At 46.2% G+C, this 18505-nt stretch overlaps 1 protein-coding gene and 1 pseudogene across 1 annotated transcript in view; one reads left to right on the top strand and one right to left on the bottom strand.

The window, feature by feature from the left end:
• Klf3 (Kruppel like factor 3) overlaps positions 1-4468 on the bottom strand; it is a 34242-nt gene extending 29774 nt beyond the window's left edge. The window contains exon 1 of the mRNA XM_027390727.2: positions 4330-4468. The gene's annotated coding sequence lies outside the window, so the exon portion shown is untranslated. The remainder of the gene's footprint in view (positions 1-4329) is intronic.
• A 2643-nt stretch (positions 4469-7111) lies between these two features.
• Positions 7112-18505, top strand: part of LOC100755806 — a 47020-nt pseudogene continuing 35626 nt past the window's right edge.

The following is an 18505-nucleotide window of genomic DNA, read 5'->3' as shown; positions in this document are numbered from 1 at the left end:
TCCTACTGTCTAAAGGACGAGATTGCTTGTCTTTTTTATGTTGTAAATGGGTATAAAACCAGCAAGAAACACTGAGGAAGGCCGACACTTATGGCAAAAGTGTAGATTTGAAAATGCAAGAAAAAGCAAGAACCTGGAGACAATGAAGTTAAATTAGGCATGATGAGTTATATGGTGAAGAGATAAAACTATTGTTCCCATGTCTTATAATTATAGTGACTATAAAAAAATACAAACCCAATTTCCTCAACAATTTAATACAGCATTTAAAAGCTTGCAGCACTTCTGATAGAGTATATTAGACCTTAATCAATCCTATTAGCCACTTCCCTGCCCCACCCAAGCAGAAAGAATGATCTGGAGAAAGCCTCATCAAGACTGTCTACCCAATCTAGTTGGGCTGTTAGCAACTTTGGAACTAAAAAAAAAGACTACTTCAATTTGGATAACTTATGAACCTTCAGCTTAAAGGTCTCTTGTTCTACAAATCAGCTTAAGATTTCAAGTTGCCTTGTTCCAAAGGGGAAGGAAAAAAAGAAACCAAACCACTACTGGGAATTTCTGCGACTCCCAAGATTTTAAGGTACCATTAGCCAATTGTTTGGCCCTAGTAACTTTTGTACACCAGGCAGATGGAATATTTCACTTTGTGTCAATTTGTATCTTCCTTTTGTAACTGTAGCAGGATGGGATATTTAAACGCAAATACCTATTCTCTACCTAGTCACTATACTGGCAGTTTAGGCCTGATGTGTGTCTCCTGAATTAATTCCATTAGGCATCCCTGTAGATCATTCCTGTAGGTTTTAAAGAAAATCCCTCAGTTAGAAAACAAAACAAAACAACCCAAAAGTCCCCGCCCCAACCCTTTTTTAAAAGTTTCTAAAGAGCTCAGAGGGGGGAAAACCCCCAAAACTTATTGCAGTAAGTTTTAAAACAGTTTATCCAGACTAATGAAGCCACAAGACTGAAAAACTGGTATTATAACCATCCGTTTTCAAAATAGACTACAATTTCCCAAACTACCATTAAAGAAAACCAACCAGTACCTAGCTCTACTTTTCCTTAAGATTTTTATTCAAAAATGGGCTAGAAATCAACTCCAGGATAAAGTAAACTCTTTGTCCTTAAAAAATTACTCTGCTGGTTTAATCTTTATCCCTAAAAGAAATAACCCTGGGTTTTTTTTTTTTTTTTCCCTCACTACATGCCATGCTTTGCTTGAATAATTTTTCTAGAGGTTTCTCCTTCAAAACAAACAGCTTTCCAACCAAGCACAGGTGGCCAAGATATTTAAATTCTCCATCCTCAGGGCCTACCTTGGGCAGCCCAAGTGAAAATGAACAAGGGTGGGCCACAAGCTCTGGCATAATCCAAGATCTTCAACTCTTGGGGTGTCAATACTAATCTAAATTTGACAGCCTCAGGGCAATGTGCTTTACCCATCTTCACAGGAAAATTACAAAAACTTCCTTTAGATGTGTTAATAATGCCCATGAATTCCCTCACATCATAATCCAATGATGGAATATGTTTTAAAAGGTAAAAGTATTGATTTGCCCCAATAAACAGTGAAGCAAGGGGTGTGTGTAAAAAGGTTAACCGACTTCTCATTATGACATAACACAGGCATCTTAGGCAATGGCAGTGTAGAGACATGATAACTCCTGGGTGGGGATACGAAGTTTAGGGGCAGGGACCATGGCCTGGTTTAGGCTACTGATCGACCAGAAAACAGCCTGAAACAGGAAAGAGCACACATATGCCACTTGGAATGTATGACGCAAACCCCAGCCTTGAAACAAAGAACAGGAAACAGCCCGGCCGGCAGTGCTGGAGAGCGAACACAGAGAAACATTTAGCCGGCCCTCCCTGACCCTATATTCATGAGCAGCTGGAGTTTTTTAAGACAACAACAGGGGGGTGGAGGTGTTTGTTCTATGGGTGTGAATAATAACACCAGCTTTATACAGGGGACCTGCCCTATTTACAAATAGGAGCTGCCACACAGTAAACATCCCGAGTGCACATGTGATTTTATCGTCTTCAGGCAGCAGAGACCTTCCAAATTACCTAGCGCCAGCCTTCCTCCTGATTTCTTTTGTCCCTTCAGCCAGGTCCAGGGCTAGCAGCCCCCAGCCCTGACCAATTCTCTATTGGAATAATACTTTGGGCCAGACACCATGCATGTTTGGGAAAATCAAGGCAGAGCACTGCTTTAAGGATCCAGGTTACAACTGGGTTACCCCTCAGAACCGAAGCTGGACCAAGTTAGTCTCCCGTAGTCACAGCTAAATTAAAAAAGACAGACTTTGGCTCAGTAGCTACTTGAAAATTTTATTCTTTTTCAAATGTAGAGAAGGACACAGCTATACACTGGTTCTCCACATAAATCTACTGACAATCACCTTTTTGGGAATTCGATTTTTTTAGTCCTGGCAGCTCACTTACTGCAAAGCTGATGTACAATCCATAAACCGCTGCACCAACCTTACCAGATAGTCTATTATCAATGTCTATTTTCCCTTAGGTATTAGGGCAGCAAAGTCCATTAAAAGTGCCATCCACACTTTTTCTTTATACTTTGTTAGCCAAGATGGTTTAACTCAACACCGGTTTCCATGATCAGAGATTTAAGGATTGGTTTGTAGACATAACTACAGGTTAAAAAGAAAAAAGGGGGGAAGGGGGAAGGCATCACTGTACCCATAGCAACTAGAATGGATTTTAATATAGAAACTTTGCAGCAAAGAGACAATAGCTTTCTCCACGGCTATGTAGTTTTCTATCACACAAGGCTCTGCGACCCAACCAGCTACTTTTCTTTGTTGTTCTCACATCTCAATTCTTACACTTGGACTCTCCTTGTCGGCCGGTTAAACTAACCATCTATCTCTACAGTGCACCTTCATGGGACTTAACCAGTGGTGTCGGTCTGCAGGCAAAAAGCCTACTGGTGAGAAAGCAGCTTTTCTCTGGGGAACTTAATCAAACATCTTTCAGGTTTCTACCAACAGCCTAATGTTAGCATGAGTGATTAAGCCAAGGAGTAGCTCAGAAGGATCAGGTCTTCAAAAAACACCGCAAACTTGCAAAATTAGAATGTTTATGTTAGGTAGTTTTTTTTTTTCCCCCTCAAGACTTCCCTCGGGTGAGAAACATTATCATGCAAACAGAATTCTTATTTTAAAAATGCATCTCAAATTTTTGCACAAAATACTCATTTATAAACAAATGGCCCATGCTCACCTAATTTTGCTTAGTGACAGGATATTAAATCTAAATGAGTTCTCAATACCAATTCATACTCCCCCCCCATACACCAGATTTCTTGAGAATAAAGTATCGTGGACAATATTAGAAGGAAAAATAAATTCTTAGGATAAAATGTCAACGATTCCATGTAAAGAGTTTATTTTGAAAAATTCAAGGCGAACAGTTTCCAGTGTCCATTTAATCTGAATTATTAAAAGTCTCATTCATATTCAACTAGTACTATTGTATCCTGCAGGAAATTTTACACAAGTGTTTCTGTTATCTGCTCAAGACATGGATATGACAATTCCAACTCTTATCTGCCACCTCCAAGCTAGCCACTCTGAAATGTTAGGCGGTCCCAAGGGTCCTGGTCCACACAACAGTTCTGTGGTCCCTAATCAGCTCCGGTTCCCTAACACCGAAGGCGTTCTCCACAGCCAGCTAGGCTGCAATCCATTTCTTCAGGCACTGCGGCAGGTTCTCCCCATGTCCCCAAAGGCAGACTACTCTCCAAACCTCAGTGGTCGTGCCCCCCCACCAAGCAAAGTGACCCGCCTGTTAGCCCGCTTCGAGGAGATGCTCAAGTCCCAGTCTCCCCCAAGTTTCTCGCCAGGGGCGCCGGAGGCTGGGCTCTAAGTTTGCTGAGGCGGGCGGCAACTGGGGGCGCGGGCGGGGGCCCGGACTCGGCCGGGAGGGGTAGGAGCAGACGAGCGGCCTCGCAGCTACCTGGCTCTCTCCAAGGCGGCCGCACGCGGGGTGCGCCGAGGGCACAGAACGGACCCCCCCCCAGCGCGGGGGGTCGGGGACCACACAGGTGAGCCCCGCCCGTCAGCTCCCGCCCCACCGAGTCCCCTCATCCCACGATCCTGCCCGCCATCCCCTCCCCCTCGTTCCTCCACCCCGGCTCCGAAGCACTTTCCCAAGCCCGGGGGCGCCCTCGCTGCACCACGAACCCATTCTCCGCGCCCCGCTTTCTCCAAGAGAAAAAAAAAAAAAAAAAAAAAAAAAGAAGCAAGCAGATGCGGCGCAAAGCGGGGCGCAGGAGGACAAGGTGAGGGCGCGGGGACTTACTCTGCCAAGCGCGGTGCCAAGCGCAGCGGCCGGGAGACTCAGGCCCGGCTCCCCGACGCCCAGAACCCCACGGGCAGGCAGGTCAAGCGCTCAGGGCCGAACGGCGTCGGGGACAGGGACAGCGACCGCACGGGCGCGCGGGTGGGGTCGGTTCAGCAGGCGCTCGCACTGCGCTCGGGCCGCGGCTCCGCGCGGCTCGGCTCCCGGCTCCCCTCTGGCTCCTTGGCACCAACTCCGGGCAGTCACATGACGCCGGCGCCGCTTGCTCTGCGAGCCTCCCCGGGGCTGGCGGGGTAAGTAGAGGCTGGGAGCCTGGGTGGGAGGGTCAGGGAGGGGCAGCGGGAGCCGCAGCAGCCGCCCCGGCTGGGAGGGGTCCCCACCCACTTGGGTGGAGGCAGCCGCCGGAGGGGTCGGCGAGTCACTGGCAAACACGCACCCCGCCCTGCCCTTCCCGCCCCCGCCTCCCGCGCCGCCCCCGCCCGCCCCCGCCCAGTCACCCGGGGCCGGCCTGACAGACACTCATTATTCCCCGGAGCCGGGCGCCGCCCCGCCGGCTCGACCTGTCCCGCGAGGCGCGGCGCGGCCTCGGGGCTGGGCGTGAGCAGCCCCCCCCGCTCTCCACCCTAGGCCTCCACCCGGCCAAGCGCTCCGCCCCGCGCCCTGCTCCCAGAGCCCGCGCCCCGCCCTGGCCGCCCGGGCCGCCTCGCTGCCGCCCGAGCCCCGGGGGGAAGGAAGGGCGGCGCTGGCCGCTGGCGGCGTCTCACGGCTCGCGGCCCGTAGCAGCACCGCTTCCAAAACACACAGCCCCGGTTCGCGGGCGAGCGGAGGAGGGGGAGCGGGGTTGTCAATCACCGGCTCCCGCGGGAAGGGTGGCCCCTCCCGGGCGGAGTGCAGGAGGGCGGGAGAACGGGTGTCCTCGCGGCGGAGGACTCGAGTCCCAGCGTCCGAGAGCGCGGTGGCTCCGAGCGCGATCGCTGCCCAGCGCACAGGGTCGCACTGCTGCCTGCGCGCTGGCGCTCTGGGTTCCGGAACTCTGTGGTGGCCCTTGTCCTTTCGTCCGCCCTGCAGGGGAGGCCCGAGGGCGAGCAGCCTGGAGCGACTTTTCTTGGATAGGTGGAGACCCCCGGAGGCGAGCAACTCTCGAAGGCCCCGCCTGCCCTGGAGCGAAAAGGCGGTTGTGGCTCTGCAGGCCGCCAGAAAACTAATCAAACTTCGGGCAGATCCTCCCACCTGGGGCTAAAGCTCAAGATGACCCGAGGCTTAGCCCCGCGACCTTTCCTTTCCTTACTCAGTGTTCGTGTTCGAAGGCTAGCATCCTCAAGGCACTTTTCTGGCTGAACCAGACCCGTGCAAAGGAAGATTTCGCATAGCTTGGTGCTAGAGTCTGATGCCTTTGAGTTTCTTTTTAAGCGGTATTAATGTAATAAGGGACGCAATAAAAAGAACAAAGGACAAATTGGTTCAATTGTTTTAGTTTTGTGTAATGTTTTAAAACAACTCGGCTTCAGTCTATGGCTTGTTATTGCTTCAAGATGTTTTAAAGACCCTTTAAGTTCACCATTCTCACTTTGATGCCTCGTCCAGGCATGGTACTACTTAAAATGTAGTGTCACATAGATTCCCCGTTCTTTAATATAACTACACAGCACAATAAAACTAGAACCCGGTAACCTCCAACGTTGAAATTGCCTGTCCTGAGGAGACCCAGGTTCATATACCACCATAATGTCCTTTATTAATCTTTAAAATGTAAATGGTGGGGGGGGGTCTTGTGTGGTTTATTTGAGTAAAATATGCACAGAAAAGTTGATTTTTGTATCATTTAATTGCTTTTCATTGGTCACCAGCCATTAGCAGTCTGCTTGAATGGCTTGAATCTGAAAGAGCTGAAACACAATGAGATGACTATGGAATTGTTTGTGAGGCTCATAGTAGGTGCCCCCATCCCAAAATACAACTCAAGGGGACATGGGACGATGAAAACTTGAAAACCCATAACCGAGCCGGGCAGTGGTGGCACATGCCTTGAGTCCCAGCACTCAGGAGGCAGAGGCAGTTGTGAGTTCGAGACCAGCCTGGTCTACAAGAGCTAGTTCCAGGACAGCCTCCAAAGCCACAGAAAAACCCTGTCTCGAAAAACAAAAAAGAAAAAAAAAAGAAAGAAGGAAAGAAAGAAAAGAAAACCCATAACCATAGTACTCGTATATTGTTCAGGTGGACATGGGACTAAAGAAGGCTAAAGTAGATCTATTGGGGAAAAAGTGACCCAAGATAAGAAGGTAGTGGCTTTGATGGGTCGGGTGTATGTATATTTGTGTGTGAGGTTAGTGAGCACTCTATTGGGTGGCTCCTAGCAGAAAAGTCAGCTCAAAACCTGTGTTCAAATGTATACATCTACTGTTGAGTAGCTCACTGAGAGACATGGAAGCCTTTCTAGGTGAGCAAGTCAGAGCTGCCTGAAGTCATCCTGGACTCTTGCCCCTGCCCAGCAAGTCACCAAACCCTCTTCCGTCATTATCTACTCCTTGACCACTACCCTGGTCCACCCTGATGCAACAGTGTCTCTCCCATTTGTAGTATGGGCAGAGACTGGAAGTAATGGAGTAATAATGTTCTTTCTACATAAAATGCAAATCTAAATGTGTCCGTTTCTTGGGTGACTCAGTTTAGCCTGACATTCAACCTTTCTATCTCTACTTTTCTATTTCTGTGATAAAACACAGTGACCAAGCTAACTTAGAGAAGGAAGGGTCCATTTGGGGCTTGCAGTTTTATTACTGTCATGCTGGAAAAGTGTGGCAGCAGGTAAGTTGGCAGCAGGAACAGCTTTGAACACAGTTTGAACAGCACACAACAAGCAGAGAACTAACTGGGGATTGGGGAGGGTGCTTTGATAACTCAAGCCCACTCCCCAGTGACCCACTGCAAGACAGCTCCTCAACCTCCCCAAAACGGCACCAACAGCAGAGAGCTAAGCACTCAAATGCTTGAATACTACATTCTACTCTCTGGCATCTCTAGTCTGTGGCCATGTGATAGTGCAAAATGCCTTTAGCCCAACTTCAAAAGTCCCCATAGTCCTTCAGTCCAACTCTGTTTTAAAAAATCTAAACTCTCTTCCGAGATTCAAGGCAATCTCTCAGTTTGTAACCTCCTGTAAAATCCAAAAGGAAATTACATACTTCTGATGTACAGTGGCACAGAATATATATACCCTTTCAAAAAGGAGGAATGGAGGTTTGGAGAGGAAATAGTGGAGCAAAGAAAGTGTGAAGCCCAGCAGGGCAGACTCCAAAATTCTCTACCTCCTTGTCTGATGTCAAAGGGGTTAGATGTCACTGCCCATCCAGCCTTGCTGCCTGTAACACAAGCTTCTCTCTTAGGTTCTTCTGCTCACTATGGGCAGCTCTCCTTGGCAGATTTCCCACAGCTTTGGCATCTCCAACATCTTGGCATCTAAATTGCCACTGTGACTTCACTTTCATGCTTCACACAATAGCCTTTCAGGGCCCCCCAACAAAAGGACTGACTCTTCTGCTGTATGCCTGACCTTAGTGAAACTATGGAGTAAGAGTCTATAATCCCTTTACTTATATATCCTTCATGACTAAAGCCAGCACCTGTTGCAAAATATTCCTTTACACTGTGTGAAGATCTGTCACTGGGATTGGTTTAATAAAGAGCTCAATGGCCAATAGATAGGCAGAAAGAGGTTGGGCACAGAGATCTCGGGAAAGAAGAAATGAAGTCGCCAGCCAGACACAGAGTGAACAAGATGTGCAGGAGGTAAAAGCACATCAATGAATAGAAATGGGTTAATTTAAGTTTTAAGAACTAGTTAAGAACAAGCCTAAGCTAAGGCCAAGCATTCATAATTAATAATAAGTCTCCATGTCATTATTTGTGAGCTGACTGTCCTGATGAGAAAGTTCATCTACAGGCATCACATGGACAACACTGTCCAGTTACCCTTGAATCACATATGCCACAGCTTTTGTTTGCTGTTCCTTTCTAGGAGTAGAGAATTCTTTATTTCTTTCAGCACAAGCCTTGGCTACAACATTAAAGTTCCCAGTGCTCTTTTTCTTTTCAAACTGTATATTTTGTGTTTCTTTCTGCCTGGCTTGCTCTTTTTTATTGTAGACATGCATAACCATGCAAAAGTTAATATTAGTCTGTCTTGAAATCTCCTCCACCATCAGACCAGTGGTTTTAAACTTAACCTCAGGTAATTTCTTAGGACAAGGGCAGAAGGCAGCCACAGCTTCTCAAGAACAGTTCCTAGCCCAGTTGCTGTTAAAGTCCTTGCTTCCCTCTGAAGCCTCTTGAGCTGGTCATCCACAGTCCCCAAAGCTTCCAGTACTACTGTCTTCCACGCTCCTTCTGGAAGCTCTGCTTATAGAATTCAGCTGCTTTCTAGTCCAAAGTTTCAAAGTCTCCTTTCCTAAAAAACAAAACAAAACAAAAAACCCACACAACCAGTCGGTCATTCCCTGGTACAAACTTCAGTATTAGTTCATTTTCTGTTGCTATGATAAAAGATCATGACCAGCGCAACTTAGAGAAGGAAGAGTTTATTTTGGGCCAACCGGGCATTCGTGGACGCCTTTGATCCCAGCACTCGGGAGGCAGAGGCAGGCCGATCTCTGTGAGTTTTAGGCCAGCTTGGTCTCCAGAGCGAGTGCCAGGATAGACTCCACAGAGAAACCCTGTCTGGAAAAAAAATAAATATTTTGCAGTTCCAGAGGAATGAGAATCCATCACCACCACCACAGAAGGAAGCATGGTGGCAGGCAGGCATGTCCACAAGGCACAGCAGAGAGCTAACATCGTCAATGACAGGCAGCAAGCACAGAGAGCTAACTGAGGTGGTGGAAGGCTTTGGTATCTGAAAGCTTGCCCGTACTAAGGCTTTCTCCATCAGGGCCACACATCCTAATCCTGTGTAGACATCATCCACCATCACAGGACAGACCAAATTTTCAAATGCCCAAGAATCTGGGGGCATCTCATGCAAAGCAATTCAGTTCTCTACCTCCTGTTTAGACACCTTTTCCTTGCTCTCTTTCCTCACCCTACTCTGATTTCTTCTCACTCACCCTGCTTCCCCAGTCATATCTCATGCTTGGGGCTCTAGGTCAGTGGTTCTCAACCTGTGGGTCATGACCCTTTTGCAGGGGTGAGAGGTGGAGGGGTTGAATGACCATTTCACGTGGGGTGAAATATCAGACATCCTGCATATCAGATATTTCCATTACAATTCATCACAATAGCAAAATTGGTTATGAAGTAGCATTGAAATAATTTTATGGTTGGTGGTCACCACAGCATGAGGGACAGTATTAAAGAGTCCTAGTGTAAGGAGGGTTGAGAACTATTGCTGTTGGTGAAGTCTCCTTGTCTTTTCTTCCAACTTCTTACCTCCACTTTTCTATTTCTATTTGTTTATAAGACGAGACGTAAATACTGCTATCTGGGAGGTAAGATATCTCTTCTCCTACCACCATCATCCATCCTCCTTTGGACAAATGAAGGTGCTTCTGCTGGGTGCTCTGTAGCCCCTCTATTTTTCTTTCTGAGAGGAGGAAGATTGGAGATGATCTTGAACTCTGATCCTCCTGCCTCTACTTCCCAACTCCAGCTCATTGATTGCCTAGACTAGCTGGTCAACAAGCCCCTCCCCTAGTCTTCTATTCTACTTCCTCAGTGCTGGGATTGCAGACATGCTGCCATATTCCCATGGGTGCTGGGGATCCAAACCCAGATCCTTACTCATGTGCCGCAGGTACTTTACTAGCCTAGCATCTCCTTTACTCTGGACATACCCCCCATCCCCACTCCAGTGTTGGAGATTGGATCCGTGACTCCAGGGCATGGAAACCCTTTACCATCAAGCTATACTCTAAGTCAACAATAATCATTTCATCCATGGGTTCGTTGAAGACTTTCAGCCATGTTGGAGTTTTGTTTCTTTGTTTGTTTATTGTTTTGTGGTTCTGAGGATTTCACACATGGCCTTCTGTGTGCGAGGCAAGAACTCTACTACCGAGCTTTGTACACCCATTCCTGTAGGGAGCCGTCCCTGCATTCTCCATTACAAGATGGCGCCTGCATCCGGCAGGCACCGAATGTAAACAAGTTAGTGCGCAGGCGCTGGGTAACTTTCCATCCCTTGGTCTCTGCCTCTCCCGTGGCGTCATATGGTCCAATGAGCTACAGCGAGTCAGGGGGTAACACATCCGAGGCGGCGGTTGCCAGCCTATATAAGGGATGGGTTCTTGGGAGTTTGGGGTCTCTGCCCTGTAAGCTTATGCTCTCTCTCTCAAGATGCATTAAAGCTTTACTGCAGAAGGACCCGAGTGTCCTGTGTCGTTCTTGCTGGCGAGACGATCTCGAGGGACATCTGGTGCCAAAACCCGGGAACTTGTTAACATCGCCGGCACCGCGGAGACCCCTCGGAGGACGGGGCGGATTCAGAACTGCAGGGTGGTAAGTTCGGAGAGGTATGCTTAATCCTGATACCTTTTTTTTTTTTTTGACTTTGTCCTTAATTTGTCACCACCATGGGATGGGTCAGTAAAAGCCTTAACTCTAGTCTTCATTCTTCTTTTGTTCACATTGGTCTTATATTGTGCTCACCATGGCTGGTGTTTCAGTTCGAGACCAAGCTTACCCCAGGTAGCCGCCAGCATAATGGGCTCTTCAAAACAGAGAGACCTAATTAAAAACTGTCTAGAGGATGAGGCTTGCCGTCCCACGGTAGCAGAGAGTCAAGAAACGCTTAAAGAGGTACAGGATAACATATCAGAAACCGAACGAGATGAGAGATTAGGAGCTCAAAAAAGGAAGGACATGTCTAAGGAAAAGGGCCCTCCCCAGGATACAAAAAAAGGGGGAGAGACGATAGGGGATGACCAGTCACACCCCGGTAAATTTAAGAGAAATAAAGACTCAAAACCTAGTCTCTATCCTACGGTGGAACTAGAGGCCTTGGAGCTGAGCAACTCAGACTCTGAGATTTTAGACTCTAGCGAGGAAACAGAGAAGGAGGCAGCACGATATGAAGAGGACAGATACCACCCCGATAGATATCCTCCTCTTGTAACACTTCCATTCTTCTTTGTCAGTGCACGGTGATGATTTCTCAATGGAAGAGGAATGGAACCTCTGAGGACAGGGACTGTTTCTTGAGCCATATTACAGGTCCACAGCCCGGCTCTTATTTGACTGCATGTTGAGTGAGTAGATTTGTTTTGTGAATCATGAGGAAGGGAAGATCTTCTGAGGTGAAGAAATGAAGGCTGAACTCTGTGGTACAGTGGTGGCCCGGAATGCATAGGACCTGGGTCCCGTCCCCAGCCCTGCAAATAGGGAAAAAAGGAAAGGGGGACTAAACCCAAGTGCTTGGAAATAGTGAGGCAAGTGGAGAAGAGGGAGGAGCAGGAGGCAGTGCCTCTTGCTGAATATTCTCAAGCACTAGAGTGGGGTTTGTCACTTGGCTTTGTTTTGTTTGGGTTTTGCAATGCTAGGGAATGTAAAAGAGCCTTTGTTTTCTGGGTGAGCATTCTAGAGCTCTATACTGAGCTGTTTCTAGCCCCAGACCTAAGGTTTGGGTTGGCTTTATTTATTTATTTGATTGTTTGTGATAGGATCTCAAACTTGCAATGTAGCCATGGAGAAAGAACGACAATGTCCTGATTTTCTTGCATTCACCTTCCCAGTGCTGGGATTACAGGCATGAACACCTCACTTAAGGCTTTATTGACTAAACTTTTTATGTTATTATTACTATTGTTATTTTAGTGAAATGGTATATTTTATTCTTTTCATTTGTTTGTTAGAGACAGACTCTCATGTATCCTAGCCAGGCTGTCCTTGAACTCACTATATAGCCAGAGATGACCCTGAACTTTGGATCCTCCTGCTCCACCTCCTGAATGCTGGTTTACAAGCCTGTGCCCCCTCACCTGAGAGATTGGGGTCTTACAGGGGAGGCCAAGCTAGTCTTGAACTTTTAACAATCCACCAGCCCTAGAGACTGCAGAATGAAATGCTGTGCCCAGTGTAATGGTTTTCTTTTTATGCTCAACACTAGCAAAGCGCCTGTCCCAGGTTTCAGTCACTCCAAGATAAATGCAGTCTCTCCAGCTGGCTTTTGGAGTGGCTGCTTTACCAGGCAGCCCTTGCTGACAGCAAGCTGGTCTGGTTCAGCTCAGGTAGCTCAGGCTCAGCACTGGCCACCCCTCCTTGCCTTCTGCAGAGCCAAAATTGCTCCCAGTCATTCACTACAACTCCACCCTCGTGGCTGGAGAGGAGGTATGCGACCTAGTTCTAGCCATTGGGACAAGAAGGCAAGCATGCTAGGGCCTTGTGGGAAATATTTTTCTTCCTCATAACAGGAAACCCCCAGACCTACTTTGGAAATTGAGATGTGAGGATGTGATACTTAAACATACTGCAGCCATCTTGTCTGCATGAGAAAGCTAGGATCTCAAATTCCCATATGGATGGTTCTTTTCTCCCCCCTTTGGTTTTTAGTTTACCTCTTCAGGGATGAGTTCCCTACTAGCTATGTTTCTCATTTCTGTGACAGAAGCAACTCAAGAAGGAAAGGTTTACTTGGCTCCTACTTTGAGCGTACAGTCTGTCATGGTAGGGACAGCATGGCATTGAGAGCATCTATAGCTATGGTGGCAGAAATACGTGGTAGCTGGTCACAGTGCATCTACAGTAGGAAGCAGAGAGACAAATGCTGGTGTTCAGCTCTCTTTCTCATTTTTCTCTACGCTGGGGCCCCAGCTCCTGGGAAGGTATTCTGCCCATATTCTGAGGGTCTTCCTTCCCCAGGGAAACCTGTCTGGAAACACCCTCATAGACATCCTAGTGCTGAATCTCCTAGGTGGCTCTTGATGCAGTCCAGTTGACAGTGAAGATCAGCCATCACAGCTTTCTTCACTGCACCGTCTAGCTCATTCCATTCTTCCCCCTTCTCCATTCACTGCCCTATTTAAGCATGTCACTGACTAAAATTAACTTCTTCTTTTCATGTATGTGTAGGCATGTATGTGCACATGAGTGTGTGTGTGTGTGTGTGTGTGTGTGTGTGTGTGTGTGTGTCTGGGTTGATAAAGAGAATCTTCTTCAGTTCTCTTTCACCTTATTCTTTTGAGACCGGATCTCAGACAAACCCAGAGCTCATGTATATTACTAGTCTTGCTAGCCAGTTTGCTACAAAGACTCTTATCTCTACCTTCTATGGCTGGAATTAGAGGCAAGCAGTCATGCCTACCCAGTATTTTTTATGTGGATTCTGGGAGCTTGAACTCTAGTCCTTTTGTTTGAGTGGCAAGTGCTCTAACCACTGAGCAACCCCCCCTATCTTAGTCTTAAAAAAAAATGTATTGTTTGTTCCTTAGAACAGGGTCTGGGCACTTTCACTCATTCCTCTTTTGTAGGCTCCGTCAACTGTCTAGCAAATGAAAGATGTTCCATGGGGATTTGTGGATCAAGGAATGACGAGATGACCACAAGATAACCCAGGCTCAACAAGATGACCACAAGATAACCCAGGCTGAAAGTGACTCCGGGGCTTGTGGATCCACGTCTACCAAGCTCTGCATTCTCTTCTGTGTTTTCATCACATGTAGTTTCATTGTAGGCAGTTGTTCTTGTGCAAAAAATAAATACCCCTGAGATTTCCTCTTTTCTGTTATGGTTTAGAAGCTTTCGGTTTCTTGCTCAGGAAAGTTTCTCCTCATCTGATGACAGAAGTGACAAGAGCAGAAGAGTGTCGTGTGATTGTGAAATCGTGAACAGCACAGGTCCATATACCTTAGAGAACAAGACTACAGTTTTTGAAGTAAAGTTGGAAGTATATTGAGGGCCACCCATCTCTAACACTGCTGTGCTATGGAGATTCTTTCAAGCATCTCTATGAGTCCCTACCTATCCATCCATCCATCCATCTAGTTTAAAATTGCCAAGAAAGCATTGGAAGTATTGAGGTGGAATCAGGTCGTTAACAGTTGCTTTGCTTTGGTTTGGCTTGTGCACTACTATACATGGTTTGTTGACCAAAAGTTCTGATGAAGTTCATACTGTCTGTATGAATCCCTGCCTTCCTGACTCAGGAATGCAAACTTTTTTAGTGCAGGCACACAATTGCCCTGCATTCTGTTTTGACTGGAATGCAATTCAAAGACAGGGACACAAAAATAACCAGGTGTGGTGGGACACAATTGTTTTCCTAGAAGTGAGTGGGTTGAGGCAACAAAATTTTAAGATTAACCATGTCAAGCTGGTGGCACCTTTGTTCCCAGCAACGGGAAGCAGAACCAGGCAGATCTCTGTGTTTGAGGCCAGCCTGGTCTACAGAGTAAGTTCCAGGATGGTCAGAGCTACACAGAGAAACATTGTCTTGAAAAACAAAACCAACCAACCAAACAAAAGGATTAACAATGGCTACATATTGAGTTCAAGTCTTGCCTGGGCTACTTGAGAGCCTATCTCAAAACAATCAATCAAACAACAACAAAATTAGTGGGGAAAACTGTTCAGTAAGGAACAATAGCAGAGATGGTTGAATCATTGGATCTTAGAACCTAAGTAGAGTTCAAACAAAAAGAGGATGTGGGGAGATAGCCAAAGGAGTTTAACATCTACAGGTAAAGCAGCCCCTCAGGACAGCATGGTTCAGGGAATGTCTGTGGAAGAGGAAACCAAAGAGCAGCAGAGACACTCCTGAGGATTCGACAGGGAGGACAGCAATGGGCGTTGAGTGTGGCTCCTTGGGGACCCTGAAAATACTCAGAACCATGGCCTGTGAAGACTCGGCCTCCTTTTGCCACATCTTCATTTTATAGGAAAAAACCTGCCAAGAAACTACTGGTGACAGCTAGACAGAATTGTCCTTAAATCAGCTTCCCCTGAGTCATGATAGCTCAGGCTGAACATTAGCATTTGTGTTTGTTTGCCTATTGCTTATTTTCTCTTGTAAAATATGTCAGTAGCTTAAGTGTGCCTATAGCATTGAGAGAGATTTCAAGTTAGCACTGAGGTACCAGTGAGAGATATTACAACATTATCATGTTATTTCAGGGGGGATCTGATTCATAATTCTGAAGCCAGTGACTTACACATGCAAAGATTTATGCTGCAATTTTACTGGGAACCAAGCTTGTTCATTGTTTTTATTTTATTTATCTATCTTTTTGTTTTTCCAGACAGGGTTTGTCTGTGTAGCCCTGGCTGTCCTGGAGCTTGCTTTGTAGATCAGGATGGCCTTGAACTCAGAGATCCTCCTGCCTCTGCCTCCCTCCTCAGTGCTGGGATTAAAGATGATGCCAACTTCCCTGATTGAATTAAGCACTTAACCTCTTGCCAGGCAGTTGTGGTTCATGCCTTTAATTCCAGCACTCAGGAGGCAGAGGCAGGAGGAGGATCTCTGTGAGTTCGAGGCCAGCTTGGTCTACACAGAGAAACCCTGTCTCAAAAAACCACATAATGGGGGAGAGCAACTGAGTAAGAAACTGACATCAACTTCTGGCACCTACCCACATGAAACTGCACAACCATTCGAATACACAAATGTACCCGCAACACATATACAAAAAATAAAAGAAGAAAAAAAGAAAAGATATTATATCTGTTATCATGGTTCATGTCTGTAATCCAGCACTCAGGAAATATAGGTAGCAGGCTAAGGAGTTAAAGACTAGTCTGGGCTACACAAGACTCAGAACAAACAAACAAATGACTGGTGAGGCAGTTCAGCATGTAAACATACTTGCCACATGTTTGGTTGGAGCTTCCAGCTCACCCCTACATAATCTGGGAAGCCCTGTTCCTGTTTTCCTCTCTCCAAACCCCACCTACTCAGAGTCTCCAAATTAAGGGAAGGCACTGAAAAGCATTCTTGGCAGCTACTGTAGCTTCCTCCCCTGAAGTTGACAGTTGCCTAAGTCCTCACCTAAAGCCTTCAGCTTTTGATCAGAGTTGGGCACCAACCCAGCTTGTGGACATGTCATCATGTCTCACTTATAACCTATAAAATCTCCTTACTCTTGTTGTGGGCATGGCTTCTCCAGTCTCAATCTCTAGAACTGGAGAATTCACCCAGGAGTTGCTTTACTCAGTAAGCTTGTTATACTTTTCAATTCAGCTTGATCCATCTTACTGCATTAGCGGAAAAATGTATTATCAGGGCAGAAAGCCTATCACCACATAACTCTGATGACCTGAGTTCAATCTTGGAAAACTATGGTAGGAGAGAAAAGTCTCCCAAAAGTTGGCTTCTGACCTCTGAATATGTGTTGTGCACTCATGACATACACACATACACACATACACACATACACACATACACACACATACATGAACATACACACATACACAGTAATAACAAAATAAGTAAAGTGAATTTTAAAAGAAAAATACTAAATAACATCTTTGAATAAGCAGCACCTATAATGAACACAGATATTTCTTGACTTCCTATGAGGCTCCTACTCAATAAACCCATTTTTTTGGGGGGAGACAGTTTTTCTCTGTATAGCCCTAGCTGTCCTGGAATGCACTAAGTAGACCAGGCTGGCCATGAACTCAGAGATCCACCTGCCTCCTAAATGCTGGGATCAGCTGCAACACCACCACTTGGCTTTCAATAAACCCATCTTAAACTTAATAAGTTGAAGGTACAGTGAATAATTCACCTAACCTGCCAAACACAATTCTCCATGGAGGACTGTCACTGCATAGCAGGACCAGAGCAGATCCCATGGCCTATCACCATGCCCAGGTGTGTAAGGATAACTCTTGCCACCAAGCTGCTCGAGTCCTACTGCCATGTGGGCACCCTGACACCATTTTGTAACAATAAATCTTTCTGCCAAGCCACCTGAGTCCCGCTGCCACATGGGCGCCCAAAATAACACACAGAGTCTTATATTAATTAAAATGCTGCTGGCCAATGACTAGGATTTCTTATCTCTGTCTTAAGTATCAACCATAATTATTAATCTATATATTTTATAAAGACTTATCTGATCGAGGACACTGGTGGCATGCCTCCTCTCTTGTCAGGCTCACATGCCGGCTCCAAAGAAGAGAGGAGGAAGAGGGCAATTTCCTGCTTGTCCCTGCTTATATTCTGAGTCTGCCTTCTATGTCACTTCCTGCCTGGATCACAAGACTTCTCTTACTACATTTCCTAGAATCCTCCTCGACTCTTAGTCCCACCTAACTTGTTTCCCTATTTATTAACCAATAAGACAAACATATACACAGAAGGGTCTCCCCCATCACAGGTGGGATTAAAATCTGAAATTTAGTTTCTACTGAATGTGCTTCCTTTTTTACATCATTGTAAAGTGTGTTCATCATGGGTCTCTAGAGTGATAGAATTTATAGAGTGAATCTCTCTCTCTCTCTCTCTCTCTATATATATATATATATATATATATATGTTATATATAAACATAAACATACAAAAAACATCATATATATACATAAAGATTACACTCTCTCTCTCTCTCTCTCTCTCTCTCTCTCTCTCACACACACACACACACACACACACACACACACACACACACACACACGGGGGATTTATGGTACAAATGGTAAAGCAGCCTTCACAATGGCCTGGACCTATTGAAGAGCCTTCTCCTGTTCCAGGCCCCACACAAAAATAGCAGTTTTACAAGTCACTTGGTATATGGGCTGGAGTAGCACACCCAAGTGAGGAATGTGCTGTGTCCAGAATCTAAATAGGTCTACTAAATGCTACTCTTCTTTCTTGGTGGGAGGGGCCAGGTACAGTAATTTATCCTTCACCTCAGAAGGAATAATTTCTGCATGCCCCACACCACTGGACTCCTAAGAATGTCACTAAGATAGAAGGCCCTTGAATTTTGATTGGTTTTATTTCCCATCCTCTGTTGTGCATATGAGTTATCAATGAGTTCAAAGTGGTTGCTACTTCCTGCTCACTTGGTCCAGTCAGCATAATGTAATTAGTATAGTGAAACAATCAAGATCTAGGGCCAGGCGGTGGTGGCGCATACCTTTAATCCCAGCACTCAGGAGCCTGAGGCAGGCAGATCTCTTTAAGTTCAAGACCAGCCTGGTCTACAGAGTGAGTTACAGGACAGACTCCAAAGCGACACAGAGAAACCCT

This window comes from Cricetulus griseus (assembly GCF_003668045.3).
Source record: "Cricetulus griseus strain 17A/GY chromosome 1 unlocalized genomic scaffold, alternate assembly CriGri-PICRH-1.0 chr1_1, whole genome shotgun sequence".
In the NCBI taxonomy this organism is placed as follows: domain Eukaryota; kingdom Metazoa; phylum Chordata; class Mammalia; order Rodentia; family Cricetidae; genus Cricetulus; species Cricetulus griseus.
The sequence above is the reverse complement of the archived record's forward strand: the minus strand, read 5'-3'. Positions and strand labels throughout refer to the sequence as shown.